Source organism: Pongo abelii, chromosome 13, assembly GCF_028885655.2.
Source record: "Pongo abelii isolate AG06213 chromosome 13, NHGRI_mPonAbe1-v2.0_pri, whole genome shotgun sequence".
Classification (NCBI taxonomy): Eukaryota; Metazoa; Chordata; class Mammalia; order Primates; family Hominidae; genus Pongo; species Pongo abelii.
This window is the reverse complement of record NC_071998.2, coordinates 66,499,002-66,515,158: the sequence shown is the minus strand read 5'-3', so window position 1 is coordinate 66,515,158 and position 16,157 is coordinate 66,499,002. Positions and strand designations below refer to the sequence as shown.

Genomic DNA, 16,157 nt, shown 5'->3' with positions numbered 1-16,157 from the left:
GCCAATGCGTCACTGCCACCACTCAGAGTGGTGTACCCAGCTGTGGTGTTTCTGGGTACAGAAGAATGTACCCAGCTGTGGTGTTTCTGGAACTTCCTTCCCAAGTAGCACTTTGTCTGTCCATGGCAAACTTCTAGCACTTAATTAGATTGTTTTGGATTATATTCTTGACATATTTATTTTTGATATCTTGCTTTCCCAACCAGACAATCTCCTTGAAAGCTAAAAGTTAGAAAACCTTCGTTTCTATATCCCCCAAACTTCTACTGATCCACATAGTTGTCACTGGATATATGTGCTACCAGATACTTGAAATGTGACTACTGCAACCTCATCTCAATTTTTTATTTAAGCTTAAGAACTAATACTCAAATCAATCATTAGAAAACTTAAGATGGGTATGAGAATCTGTTTTTTAAATTGTAAATTTAATAACAGATCAAGTATTTCCAATAACAATTTATTAGCAGAAACGTGATGTGCTTTGAACACTGGATTTCAAAGATTTTGTATGCAAAAATGAAAAGGTAAAATATCTTATTAATCATTGTTTTATACCAGCTACATGTTAAAATATTTTATTTAATAAAATATGTTATCCACACTTATTTTGCTTGTTTTTACCTTTTTACTTTTTAAAAGAAATGTAGCTACTAGAAAATTAAAAAAATTATTTACAGAAAAAGCATTCTCTGTTATTTCATCACAATAATTTTGTGCCTTGATCAGAGAAATCTTTTAGCTGAAAGAACTTCTAAGATCCTCTTTCAAGGATGGCAAAGAAGTTTTCAGTATAAAGTACAATTTGCTTAGAAACGGTGGCCTAAAACTGTGTGCTGAGAATTCTAAAGCATGACTGAGCCCAGAGAAAGAACACCAAGACTGACCTCTAATGTCTGCCATGCCTGCAGAAGGGGGATGTGACAGTCATTATGGTTTATCTGTCATTGCTAATGAAGTTAAATGCCCATCCCTTCCCTCATTTTTCGAGAGGAGGGCATGCAGGAGGACCAGAGATATGAAAGGGTACGTTGAGAGTAGCACAGTTAGCAAAACAGTGACTAAAACTCAAGTCCCCAAATCCATTTCAGTGCTTTTAATTTTACAGCACAGCTGCCTCAGACCACTACTCTCTGTGCAACTATAATCAAGTTACTGCTTACAACTGATAGGTACACATGCAAGTTTACATAAAAGAGATATATACTGCTTTTTTCACTTAGTAATATTATGTTTATCTTTCTAAGTATTAATCTATATATTACTTTAATGGTTATTAATGTACTGCATAATTCCTTAAATGATATATATAAATGTTTGTGTAGTGTGTGTGTATCTATCTATATATATACACACCATAAGCTTTTTAACAAGTCCTCTTTTCCTGGAACTTTGCTCAGTTATTCACTAATATTAACAACAATACGAAGAACAGTCTTGAGTACAGACATCATTTTATGCCTTGGGACGAATTCCTAGAAGTAGAATTACTGGATCAAAGAGTAGAGAGTATGTTGTCAAATTGTTAACAGCACAAAAAAGTAATATAACCAAAACTCACAAAAGTTGCAAGATTGAAACAATTACTACACAATGAAAACTATAAAAAACGGATCAAAGAAATTGAAGAAAACACAAACAAATGAAAAGATGTTCCATGCTCTTGGACTGAAAGAATTAGTATTGTTAAAATGTTCATACTACCCAAAGCAATCTACAGATTCAATGCAATCTCTATCAAAATACCAATTACATTCTTCACAGAAATGGAAAAAAAGTCCTAAAATTCATATGAAACCACAAAAGATTCCAAATAGCCAAAAGAATCCCAAGCAAAATAACAAAGCTGCAGACTTTAAAATATACTAAAAGTTGTAGAAACCAAAACAGCATGGTACTAGCATAAAAACAGACACACAGACCAATAAAACAGAATACAGAACACAGAAATAAATCTATGCATATACAGCCAAATGACTTTTGACAAAGGTGTCAAGAACATATACTGGGGAAAGAATAGGCTCTTCTATAAATAATGCTGGGAAATCTGGATATCCATACATAAAAGAATGAAACTATTACCCCCCACCCCCATCCACCTCGCACCCTATATGGAAATCAAATTAAAATGTAAGACCTGAAACTATGAAACTACTAGAAGGAAAAATATTGAAGAAATGCTTTGGGACATTGGTCTCGGCAGAGATTTTTTTGAGTAACACCTCAAAAGCTCATGCAACAAAAGCAAAAATAGATACATGCGATTATATAAAGCTAAAAACCTTCTGCAAAGCAAAGGAATCAATTAACAGAGTGAAAACACAACTCACATAACAAGAGAAAATACCGGCAAACTCTCTGTCTGACCAGGGATTAATAAACTGAATGTATAAGTAACTCAATAGCAGAAAGCCAAGTAATCCAATTTTAAAATGGACAAATGATTTGAATACATATTTTACAAAAGAAGACATATAATTGGACTAAGGGTATGTGAAAAAAATGCTCAACATCACTAATCATCTGGGAAATGCAAATCAGAGCCACCATGAGATATCTTACCCTGGTTAAGGTGACTATTATCAAAAAGACAGAAAATAACAAATGCTATAAAAAACGGATCAAAGAAACGATCGGATCAGAGAGTGCAGTGAAAAGAGAACACTGCTGGTGGGAATGTAAATTAGTATAGCCACTACAGAAAACAGTATGGTGGGTCCTGTAAAACCTAAAAATAGATCTAGCTTATCATCCAGCAATCCCATGGCTGGGTATATATCCAAAACAAAGGAAGTCAGCCTATTGAAAAGATATCTGCACACTTATGTTTACTGCAGCACTATTCACAATGGCCAAGATAAGTGTCCATCAACAGATGAATGAATAAGAAAATGTGGTATATGTACACAATGGAATATTAGCTGTAAAACAGAATGAAATCTTGGCCAGATGCCGTGGCCCATGCCTGTAATCCCAACACTTTGGGAGGCCAAGTCAGGAGGATTACTTGAGCCCAGGAGTTCAAAGACAGCCTAGGCAAGATAGGGAGACTGTGTCTCTACAAAAATAAAAAAGAAATTAGCCAGTAGCCAGGTGTGGTGGTGCACACCTGTTGTCCTACATACTCAGGAGGCTGAGGTGGGAGAATCGCTTAAGCCCGGGAGATCAAAGCTGCAGTGAACCATGATCATGCCACTGTACTCCAGGCTGGTTGACAGAGCAAGACCCTGTCTCAAAAAAAAAAAAAAAGAAAAAGAAAAAAAAATTAAATCCTGACATTCTCAGCATGGATGGAACTGGAGGTCATTATGTTAAATGATATCAGCCAGGAGCAGAAAGACAAATATCGCATGTCCTCACCCATATGTGAAAGTTAAAAAAGCTGATCAAGAAGGTGGAGTAGAATGATGGTTAACAGAGGCTGGGAAGGGTAGGACCATGTGGGGGATGAGGAGGCGTTGGGTAATAGGTACAAAAATACAGTTAGATAGAAGGAATAAGGTCTAGTGTTCAATAGCAATAGAATGATAATAGTTAACAATAGCTTATTGTATATTTCAAAATAGCTAGAAGAGAAGATTTGGAATATTTCCCACAGAAAGAAGATAAATATTTAAGGCAATGGATAACCTAGTTACCCTTATTTGATTATTATACATTGCATGCATATATTGAAATACCATATATAACCCATAAATATGTACAATTATTATGTATCAGTCAAAAATTTTTAACGAGAAAATAGTACTATAAAAAATTAAATTTTGTGCATGGCAAACAAAAAGCCATAAGCCAAGCTGAATGACACATGGAGAAAATATCTGGATAAACCCTGTGTACACACACCCCCGCATATGAGTTTTTCAATCTCTTTCATCCTTAACAATTAGACATGAAAATTGTTACTTCACTGTTGTTTCCCTCCTCCTGCCCATTATATTTGATGTCGAACATTTTTCCAATATTTATTAGCTATTTCTATTTCTTGCTTTGTAAGTAACCTCTTCAGGCCCTTTGCCCAAATTTCTTAATTTCTTTCCTGTCGTATCTGTCACAGATGTTTGATATTTGGAACATACAATCTTATTTAGATCAATTTTGGGTTGTCATACACAATTTCAATTTTTTTTTTTTAGGAGACGGGCTCTTGCTCCCAGGCTGGAGTACAGTGGCTTGATCATAATTCACTGTAACCTCAAACTCCTGGGCTCAAGCAGTTGTATCACCTCAGCCCCTTGAGTAGCCAGGACTACAGGTGTGCACCACCACAGCAGGCTAATTTTAAAATTTTTTTGTAGAGACAGGGTCTCACTATGTTACTCAGGCTAATCTCCAACTTCTGGCCTCAAGTGAATCTCACATCTTAGCCTTCCAAACCAATGGGATTACAGACTATCTTTAATTTTGATGTACTCATAATTATCTTCCCATTCTGGCATTTGGTTGTCTCATTTTAATCATTGAAAAATGATCAATTTAAAACATTTTTCAAAAATTTTAAAGATTGATACATAAGAGATGTATATATTTTCAGTGTACATGTGATAATTTAATACATTCACATAATTTGTAAAGATCAATTCAATGTAACTGGGATATCTATTACCTTAAATATTTGTCTTTTCTTTTTTTTTCTTTTTATTATTATTATTATTATTATTATTATTATTATTATTATTATACTTTAGGCTCTATGGTACATGTGCGCAATGTGCAGGTAAGTTACATATGTATACATGTGACATGCTGGTGCGCTGCACCCACCAACTCGTCATCTAGCATTAGGTATATCTCCCAATGCTATCGTCCCCCCTCCCCCCTACCCCACAACAGTCCCCGAAGTGTGATGTTCCCCTTCCTGTGACCATGTGTTCTCATTGTTCAATTCCCACCTATGAGTGAGAATATGCGGTGTTTGGTTTTTTGTTCTTGCGATAGTTTACTGAGAATGATGATTTCCAATTTCATCCATGTCCCTACAAAGGACATGAACTCATCATTTTTTATGGCTGCATAGTATTCCATGGTGTATATGTGCCACATTTTCTTAATCCAGTCTATCATTGTTGGACATTTGGGTTGGTTCCAAGTCTTTGCTATTGTGAATAATGCTGCAATAAACATACGTGTGCATGTGTCTTTATAGCAGCATGATTTATAGTCCTTTGGGTATATACCCAGTAATGGGATGGCTGGGTCAAATGGAATTTCTAGTTCTAGATCCCTGAGGAATCGCCACACTGACTTCCACAAAGGTTGAACTAGTTTACAGTCCCACCAACAGTGTAAAAGTGTTCCTATTTCTCCACATCCTCTCCAGCACCTGTTGTTTCCTGACTTTTTAATGATTGCCATTCTAACTGGTGTGAGATGGTATCTCATTGTGGTTTTGATTTGCATTTCTCTGACGGCCAGTGATGGTGAGCATTTTTTCATGTGTTTTTTGGCTGCATAAATGTCTTCTTTTGAGAAGTGTCTGTTCATGTCCTTCGCCCACTTTTTGATGGGGTTGTTTGTTTTTTTCTTGTAAATTTGTTGGAGTTCATTGTAGATTCTGGATATTAGCCCTTTGTCAGATGAGTAGGTTGCAAAAATTTTCTCCCATTTTGTAGGCTGCCTGTTCACTCTGATGGTAGTTTCCTTTGCTGTGCAGAAGCTCTTTAGTTTAATTAGATCCCATTTGTCAATTTTGGCTTTTGTTGCCATTGCTTTTGGTGTTTTAGACATGAAGTCCTTGCCCATGCCTATGTCCTGAATGGTAATGCCTAGGTTTTCTTCTAGGGTTTTTATGGTTTTAGGTCTAACATTTAAGTCTTTAATCCATCTTGAATTGATTTTTGTATAAGGTGTAAGGAAGGGATCCAGTTTCAGCTTTCTACATATGGCTAGCCAGTTTTCCCAGCACCATTTATTAAATAGGGAATCCTTTCCCCATTTCTTGTTTTTGTCAGGTTTGTCAAAGATCAGATAGTTGTAGATATGTGGCATTATTTCTGATGGCTCTGTTCTGTTCCATTGATCTATATCTCTGTTTTGGTACCAGTACCATGCTGTTTTGGTTACTGTAGCCTTGTAGTATAGTTTGAAGTCAGGTAGTGTGATGCCTCCAGCTTTGTTCTTTTGGCTTAGGATTGACTTGGTGATGCGGGCTCTTTTTTGGTTCCATATGAACTTTAGTTTTTTCCAATTCTGTGAAGAAAGTCATTGGTAACTTGATGGGGATGGCATTGAATCTGTAAATTACCTTGGGAAGGATGGCCATTTTCAGGATATTGATTCTTCCTACCCATGAGCATGGAATGTTCTTCCATTTGTTTGTATCCTCTTTTATTTCCTTGAGCAGTGGTTTGTAGTTCTCCTTGAAGAGGTCCTTCACATCCCTTGTAAGTTGGATTCCTAGGTATTTTATTCTCTTTGAAGCAATTGTGAATGGGAGTTCACTCATGATTTGGCTCTCTGTTTGTCTGTTATTGATGTATAAGAATGCTTGTGATTTTTGTACATTGATTTTGTATCCTGAGACTTTGCTGAAGTTGCTTATCAGCTTAAGGAGATTTTGGGCTTAAGGAGAATATAGCCCACACCTGGCTCAGAGGGTCCTACGCCCACGGAGTCTCGCTGACTGCTAGCACAGCAGTCTGAGATCAAACAGCAAGTCGGCAGCGAGGCTGGGGGAGGGGCGCCCACCATTGCCCAGGCTCCCTTAGGTAAACAAAGCAGCCTGGAAGCTTGAACTGGGTGGAGCCCACCACAGCTCAAGGAGGCCTGCCTGCCTCTGTAGGCTCCACCTCTGGGGGCAGGGCACAGACAAACAAAAAGACAGCAGTAACCTCTGCAGACTTAAATGGCCCTGTCTGACAGCTTTGAGGAGAGCAGTGGTTCTCCCAGCATGCAGCTGGAGATCTGAGAATGGGCTGACTGCCTCCTCAAGTGGGTCCCTGACCCCTGACCCCCGAGCAGCCTAACTGGGAGGCACCCCCCAGCAGGGGCAGACTGACACCTCACACGGCCGGCCAGGTACTCCAACAGACCTGCAGCTGAGGGTCCTGTCTGTTAGAAGGAAAACTAACATAAAGGACACCCACACCAAAAACCCATCTGTACATCACCATCATCAAAGACCAAAAGTAGATAAAACCACAAAGATGGGGAAAAAACAGAGCAGAAAAACTGGAAACTCTAAAAAGCAGAGTACCTCTCCTCCTCCAAAGGAACGCAGTTCCTCACCAGCAACGGAACAAAGCTGGACGGAGAATGACTTTGACGAGCTGAGAGAAGAAGGCTTCAGACGATCAAATTACTCCGAGCTACGGGAGGATATTCAAACCAAAGGCAAAGAAGTTGAAAACTTTGAAAAAAATTTAGAAGAATGTATAACTAGAATAACCAATACAGAGAAGTGCTTAAAGGAGCTGATGGAGCTGAAAACCAAGGCTCAAGAACTACGTGAAGAATGCAGAAGCCTCAGGAGCCGATGCGATCAAATGGAAGAAAGGGTATCAGCCCTGGAAGATGAAATGAATGAAATGAAGCGAGAAGGGAAGTTTAGAGAAAAAAGAATAAAAAGAAACGAGCAAAGCCTCCAAGAAATATGGGACTATGTGAAAAGACCAAATCTACGTCTGATTGGTGTACCTGAAAGTGACGGGGAGAATGGAAACAAGTTGCAAAACACTCTGCAGGATATTATCCAGGAGAACTTCCCCAATCTAGCAAGGCAGGCCAACATTCAGATTCAGGAAATACAGAGAACGCCACAAAGATACTCCTCGAGAAGAGCAACTCCAAGACACATAATTGTCAGATTCACCAAAGTTGAAATGAAGGAAAAAATGTTAAGGGCAGCCAGAGAGAAAGGTCGGGTTACCATCAAAGGGAAGCCCATCAGACTAACAGCGGACCTCTCGGCAGAAACCCTATAAGCCAGAAGGGAGTGGGGGCCAATATTCAACATTCTTAAAGAAAAGAATTTTCAACCCAGAATTTCATATCCTGCCAAACTAAGCTTCATAAGTGAAGGAGAAATAAAATACTTTACAGACAAGCAAATGCTGAGAGATTTTGTCACCACCAGGCCTGCCCTAAAAGAGCTCCTGAAGGAAGCGCTAAACATGGAAAGGCACAACCGGTACCAGCCACTGCAAAATCATACCGAAATGTAAAGACCATCGAGACTAGGAAGAGACTGCATCAACTAACGAGCAAAATAACCAGCTAACATCATAATGACAGGATCACATTCACACATAACAGTATTAACTTTAAATGTAAATGGACTAAATGCTCCAATTAAAAGACACAGACTGGCAAATTGGATAAAGACTCAAGACCTATCAGTGTGCTGTACTCAGGAAACCCATCTCACGTGCAGAGACACACATAGGCTCAAAATAAAAGGATGGAGGAAGATCTACCAAGCAAATGGAAAACAAAAAAAGGCAGGGGTTGCAATCCTAGTCTCTGATAAAACAGACTTTAAACCAACAAAGATCAAAAGAGACAAAGAAGGCCATTACATAATGGTAAAGGGATTAATTCAACAAGAAGAGCTAACTATCCTAAATATATATGCACCCAATACAGGAGCACCCAGATTCATAAAGCAAGTCCTGAGTGACCTACAAAGAGACTTAGACTCCCACACATTAATAATGGGAGACTTTAACACTCCACTGTCAACATTAGACAGATCAACGAGACAGAAAGTCAACAAGGATATCCAGGAATTGAACTCAGCTTTGCACCAAGCAGACCTAATAGACATCTACAGAACTCTCCACCCCAAATCAACAGAATATACATTTTTTTCAGCACCACACCACACCTATTCCAAAATTGACCATATACTTGGAAGTAAAGCTCTCCTCAATAAATGTAAAAGAACAGAAATTGTAACAAACTATCTCTCAGATCACAGTGCAATCAAGCTAGAACTCAGGATTAAAAATCTCACTCAAAACCGCTCATCTACATGGAAACTGAACAACCTGCTCCTGAATGACTACTGGGTACATAACGAAATGAAGGCAGAAATAAAGATGTTCTTTGAAACCAATGAGAACCAAGACACAACATACCAGAATCTCTGGGATGCATTCAAAGCAGTGTGTAGAGGGAAATTTATAGCACTAAATGCCCACAAGAGAAAGCAGGAAAGATCCAAAATTGACACCCTAACATCACAATTAAAAGAACTAGAAAAGCAAGAGCAAACACATTCAAACGCTAGCAGAAGGCAAGAAATAACTAAAATCAGAGCAGAACTGAAGGAAATAGAGACACAAAAAACCCTTCAAAAAATAAATGAATCCAGGAGCTGGTTTTTTGAAAGGATCAACAAAATTGATAGACCGCTAGCAAGATTAATAAAGAAAAAAAGAGAGAAGAATCAAATAGATGCAATAAAAAATGATAAAGGGGATATCACCACCGATCCCACAGAAATACAAACTACAATCAGAGAATACTACAAACACCTCTACGCAAATAAACTAGAAAATCTAGAAGAAATGGATAAATTCCTCAACACATACACCCTCCCAAGACTAAACCAGGAAGAAGTTGAATCTCTGAATAGACCAATAACAGGAGCTGAAATTGTGGCAATAATCAATAGCTTACCAACCAAAAAAAGTCCAGGACCAGATGGATTCACAGCCGAATTCAACCAGAGGTACAAGGAGGAGCTGGTACCATTCCTTCTGAAACTATTCCAATCAATAGAAAAAGAGGGAATCCTCCCTACCTCATTTTATGAGGCCAGCATCATCCTGATACCAAAGCTTGTCTTTTCTTTATGTCAGAAACATTTGAATTATTCTTTTAGATAATTTGAGATATACAATAGATTACTGTAAACTATAATCAATTGTAAACTATGATCAATTTTTAAAAGAAAAATTATTTATTTTGGAAACTCCAAGCTCAACTATTAATTTTCCCCCAAACCTAGCAATTATTAACTATAATCCTTCATTAGGCTTCATAAGTTATTTTTATTCAAATGTGTAATTCCTTTAATGAGACTGTTCTTATAGTTCATTGTATCTATTATTAATTAATGCCCAGTGCTACTGAACCACAAGGGCCTCTATTTTGAAATTCAGCTCTGGTTTATTATTTGGCCCACAGGTTACTTGTAAGTATGTTTTGATATTTTTAAATATATGTGGGTAATTAGTTATCTTTTGGTATCAATAATAATCTGATTAACTTGCGATAAAATAATATTATTTCTATGAACCAATTCTTTGGATTTTGTGAGATCTACCCAATGGCCAAGTTTGTGAAAATTGTTAATAAATGTTCCATGTGTTTGAAAATGATCTATATTCTCCAATTATTCTTTATGTGTCCATCATATCAGGCCTATTTATTATACTGTTGGTTTGTTAATATGCTTTGCAGTTTTATCAATTTTGTTTTACTTAGAATGGAATTATTAATCTTTCTAATGAAACACACCATTTATAAATATGTACTAACACTGAATGGCTCTTGCAGTTAAAAAAAGATATTTAGTGACTATTTAATTTGTATACATATATTTTTTACTTTCAAATACTCTGTTTATATTAGTTATATCTCTCATAAATAGAATATAACTTGGTCTTTTTTGAAACTAGACTTTCAATGAGTCTTTAACTAGAGACTAAGACCATTTATAGTAACTGTGTTTATTGACATATTCATGTTCATTTCTGTAACCTTTTTCCCTATACCAGCTTGGTTGTTATGTATTCTATTATTTAGTGGCAATCTTAGGTATTTGATCACAAATACCTAACAACACAAAGTCTAACGTTATCAATCCTCTTTTTCCAAACAATACAGACTTTAGACTGATTCAACCCTGATTACTCATCTCTTATACCCATGTACAAGCTTCTTATGATTACAGTGATACCCTGGATTTTTTAACCCTAGAAATTAATTAGTTAGTAATATGAACAGTGTTTGTCTAGATTTACAAATACAGTTGAACTCTGAACAGCACAGAACTTCTTGGGTCCACTTATATATGGATTTTCTTCCACCCTTCCCACCCCTGAGACTGCAAGACCAACCGTTCCTCTTCCTTCTCAGCCTATTCAATATGAAGGCGATGAGGATGCAGACCTTTATGATGATCCATTTCCACTTAATGAATACTAAAATAATTTTCCTTTATGATTCTCTTAATAACATTTTCCTTTCTCTAGCTTGTTTAATTGTAAGAATATAGTATATAATACATGTAACAGACAAAATATACATTAATTGGTTGTTTATTTTTATTAATAAGGCTTCCAGTCAACATTAAGCTATTAGTAGTTAAGTTTGGGGGAAGCTAAAAGATATATGCAGATTTTTGGCTGCATGGAATGGAGTCAACATGCCTAATTCCTGAGTTGTTCAAGGGTCAAGTGTACATTCTTTGCTCTGTTTCTTTCTGCAGCTCGTATTTCCCTCTTGGATCATTGATTTTTTTCTGAAGAACATTTCATAAATATCTGGGCATTTATTCTACAAATGTGAAAAGACCTTTGAGAGAGTCTTTTGGCTCTTGAAAGTCTTCAGAAAGTAACTTTTTACTTTTCTTAAAAAATGATTGCACTGGGTACAGAGTTCTAGAGTAAGCCCACTTCAAAAGTGTCATTCCACTGTCTTCTAGCTTGCATTGTTTCTGGTAAGAAATTAGGTATTTGGGCAATCTATTTTTCTCTGGATGCTTTTCTATTTGACTTTTTTTATCCTGTAGGATAAAAAATTTGAAATATTTATAATTTTTTAGAATTTAAAAAATTTCTTTCTAGGAATTCTTAAACCTGTTGTTGTAAAGTCTAATTCCTCAGAATTTTCAGCTATACTCTCTGAAAACTGCCTTTCTTTCTCTAGTTCCTTTTTTCAAAGTCCTTTGACAAACCTGACAAAAACAAGAAATGGGGAAAGGATTCCCTATTTAATAAATGGTGCTGGGAAAACTGGCTAGCCATATGTAGAAAGCTGAAACTGGATCCCTTCCTTAACATTATACAAAAATTAATTCAAGATGGATTAAAGACTTAAATGTTAGACCTAAAACCATAAAAACCTCAGAAGAAAACCTAGGCAATACCATTCAGGACATAGGCATGGGCAAGGACTTCACGTCTAAAACACCAAAAGCAATGGCAACAAAAGCCAAATTGACAAATGGGATCTAATTAAACTAAAGAGCTTCTGCACAGCAAAAGAAACTACCATCAGAGTGAACAGGCAACCTACAGAACGGGAGAAAATTTTTGCAATCTATCTATCTGACAAAGGTCTAATATCCAGAATCTACAAATAAACAAATTTACAAGAAAAAAATCAAAGTCCTAATGAAGCACACATCAGACATTCTCTCATCACCTTAATGGTTACTCTCTCCTTCAGACTCCCATAACCTTCTCTCTCTGGGCTGCATTCTACGTAACTTGCTCAATTCTATATTTCACTTTAGCTACCTTCAACCATGACAAATCTGCTATTTAATCTATTCACTGCATTATTCACTTAGATTATTATACATTTCTTTTCTTTTCTTTCTTTTTTTTTTTGTCTGTGTGGGGAAGTGGGCGTGGGTCTTGCCAAGTTGCCCCGTCTGGCCTCAAACTCCTGGGCTCAAGTGATCCTCCTACCTCAGCTTCCCAAGTAGCTGGGCCTACAGGTGTGTGCTACCATGCCTGGCTTAAAAGTTTCATTTTGTGAAGTTCCTTTTCAAATCTGCCTGGTTAATTCTGATAGTCTCTTTTGATTTAAACACTTAAAAAATATTCTTTATACATATACAGTATCCTGTATCTAATAATTCCAAAATTGTGAATTTAATTCCACTGATGTGTCTGCTGCCCTTCTGTTTTCATGTCAATTTTTTTCCCCATGTAGCTGATGAATTTTCCATTTAGAGGTCATATTGCTTGAGCTTGTATCTCTGTGAATTCTTTGAGGCTTGAGGGAGAAGCTCCTTGATCCAAAGAAGATTTAAATTTGCCACTTCCAATTTAAAATTTGGGCTGTACAGGTAATACGAATTACCCATAGGTGTAAATCCTATGAGGATGTTAGTAATTCATATACATAAGTGTAGTTATTTATTTATCCTCTTGTCTCATCTATTACTCAGGTTGAGAAAGTGAAATATGTCCCTCTATCTCACTATGTGTAGGTTTTGTTTTTCCCATCTTGTTAAAGTACTGTAGATGATATCTCAGGGGTTCTGTTTTACGCAGAATCCTCACTCATCCCACTGAACCAAGGCCCTGAGCTTATTAAAAATTACCTCCAGGCTAGATGAAGTTGGTTGCTCACTCTCGAAAATGCATGTACCTGCCTAGGCTTATAGATTTGAACTTTCTCAGAGAAATTCTCTTGGTGTCCCACCAACTCAACCATGCACTAAAAAGTCCCCTAAGGTCGGGCGTGGTTGCAATATCTGTAATCCTTGCAGTTTTTTGGGGCTAATGTGGGAGGATCACTTGAGCACAGAAGTTGGAGATCAGCCTAAGCAACATGCCAAGACCCTGTCTCTACCAAAAAAAAAAAAAAAAAAAAAAAATTAGCTGGGCATAGTGGTAAGCACCTGTAGTCCCGCTTACTCAGAAGGCTGAGGCTGGAGGATCGCTTGAGCCCAGGAGTTCATGGATGCAGTGAGCTGTGTTCATGCTACTGCACTCCAGCCTGGTCAACAGTGAGACCCTGTCTCAAAAAAAAGAAAAAAAAAAAAAGCCCCTGAATACTTTCCTGAGTTTTAGATGTACTATACTAGGAAAGATGTAATTGAATATTTATCCTACCATATTATTAAAATATGGAAGAGCTAACTTGGTTTTGTAGTCCAAAAATGTAAAAAAGCCCTGCACAGATTACATGCATCATTAATACGTAGTGAATGTTCCTGAGTGAATAATACAGTGACTATTTCCTTATAAAGGGCTTCTTATAAAGATTTCTGTACATTGCTTTACACCATATTATATGAACCATTTTTGGGAGAGAGTGAAATTATCTGAGCTGAACCTTCACTCTGCTGCTGATACATATGCATTATGTAACAGTTAAATAATACATTCCAGCATACTGTAATTGATGGTCCAAATGGCTAGCTCAATTACATTTAAATCACCCTAGCCCATTCTCTTCAGATGACAATGATCACTACCCCGAGAAAAATATCAGTCATCTTAAATTTTTATATCTTACTTGGACTCAGTGTTTTCACATGGATTTAAAACAAGTTATAGAGCAATAGATATCATCATGACCTGTTTGAAGTTCAAGTGTATGAACAAGATTCATTTTTTTTATTCCCACAGAATTATAAGGGTGGTCAGCAAGAGGTATGTTTATGATGTCAGTTAAATATAAAAGTCACAAAAAGAAAAGTCTATGTTTCAGATGTGTTTTTGCTCAGAGACCACAGAGTATGAGCATCTAGAATACTTTCAGCGTAAGGAGAAAACTTTAGTAGATTTTACTCCAGAAAAACAATATATTCATTATATTACACTCTAACATACATGCACCTACACATGAATTTTACTAGTCAATTCTTATGTAATAAATACTCATTGGAATATTAGTAATCTGTTAAGCTGTCTTGCATATGCCCACAATATTACTAAGATGCATATTTTCCTAGACTTCCAGAAGACAACCCATTATGTAAATCATAATCGATCTATAGACCAATGACTTACAAGAAATAGGATGTCATCTAAAATAAATTGGCTGTAGACAAACCAATAACTTTAAAAATGCCTCTTATTGCATCACTTCTGATTCTCTTAAGGATACTGTCATTACTGTCAAAGCCCTAGTAAGCATGAAACAATTTGTTACATAATTTTTACCTCAAAAAGCCATTTTAACTCTTGAAGAGCATCTTGACTTAAAGATCATGCCTGCCTTTGTTCTACTGCCTTTCTTACTAAGTTTTATCATCTACTACTAACAATAAACCACTATAATTAAAGGTCTAAAGTTTTACCTGGGATACCTTATTGAAAAGACGGAAAATCAGATGAGAAAGTGCCTGCTAATTTCTGTGTATCATGAACACATACAAAATAGGTGAAGTGAGTGTGGGGCCTTCATGGGGTCACTGTATCTTGCTAAGTGGGGAGATGTGGCCTTCACTTCTCCTTTTGCCCTCTCCTCATCACGGCTTTGAGCACTTTTTTTCTTCCGTATCTGTTAATGTGGTTGGAAACATTAACTTATTTGAGGTTTCATCCCAGATCGGAAGACAAGATGTGAGAGAGCTCAGAATGAATCAGAGACATCAGGTCACACAAAGGGGGTCATCCTTTACCCTTGACATTGCCTTGCTTGACAGTCACAATTATACATATAGGTTAACAAGCAATGGCAAGTGGGAGAAAGGTGACTTTATATTCCACTCTTTTCTTGGAACAAACATCTTCAGGTGTTCACGGATTCTGTCTACTTTCACCGTTGGTATTCCCTTCTGACACCTAGGGTGTCTATTCTTTCTTGCAGGTTTTAAGTTTTGTATGAATCTAAGCAAAAACCATTTAGGTTTATTTCAAAGGCCCTCTTAGAAGGAGAGAGGAGAGCCAGAAATAGGGATATGTTCTCCAACATATTGTGCAAAATTGATGTTTCTAATTGGTCATGTTACGCATCATCATATTACCACCTTCTGCTTATATCACACTCTGTAATGCTCAAAGTACTTTTGCCTCATTTGATTCTCACATCAAGCCTGTGAAGTAAGCAAAACATATATTATTTCTCTTATTTTACAAATGAGAACTAGACCAGGGAATCCTAGCTCCTTGTATAATGACTTTCTATCATTCTGCTAAGACTCAGAGAGGCCTACATTCTTAAGGCTTTGAATAATTGCCAAGGTTTCATGGCTCCTTTATCTGCAACCCTACTTTTTGCCTACTATCAATGCTCTGTGGAGGAGCAGTGACTATATTCCTTCATTAGTATTGATGACAGGATATTTGATAGTATATTTCACTGAACCTCCACAAAATTAAGTTGTATTTTTCAACTTAATTACAAGAAGGAAATACTAACAATCTTAAAAATGAAACTTAAGAATGGAAAATAGCTGAAAATGCATTATCCCCCTGTTGTCAATGAAAAGCTTACCAAAATACATTTGAGAAAAAAAATTT

At 36.8% G+C, this 16,157-nt stretch overlaps 1 protein-coding gene across 2 annotated transcripts in view; it reads right to left on the bottom strand.

Moving 5' to 3' along the window:
* The window catches only part of PCSK5 (proprotein convertase subtilisin/kexin type 5), a 467,874-nt gene that overhangs the window by 288,055 nt on the left and 163,662 nt on the right, over positions 1-16,157 (bottom strand). The gene's annotated exons all lie outside the window — the stretch shown is intronic.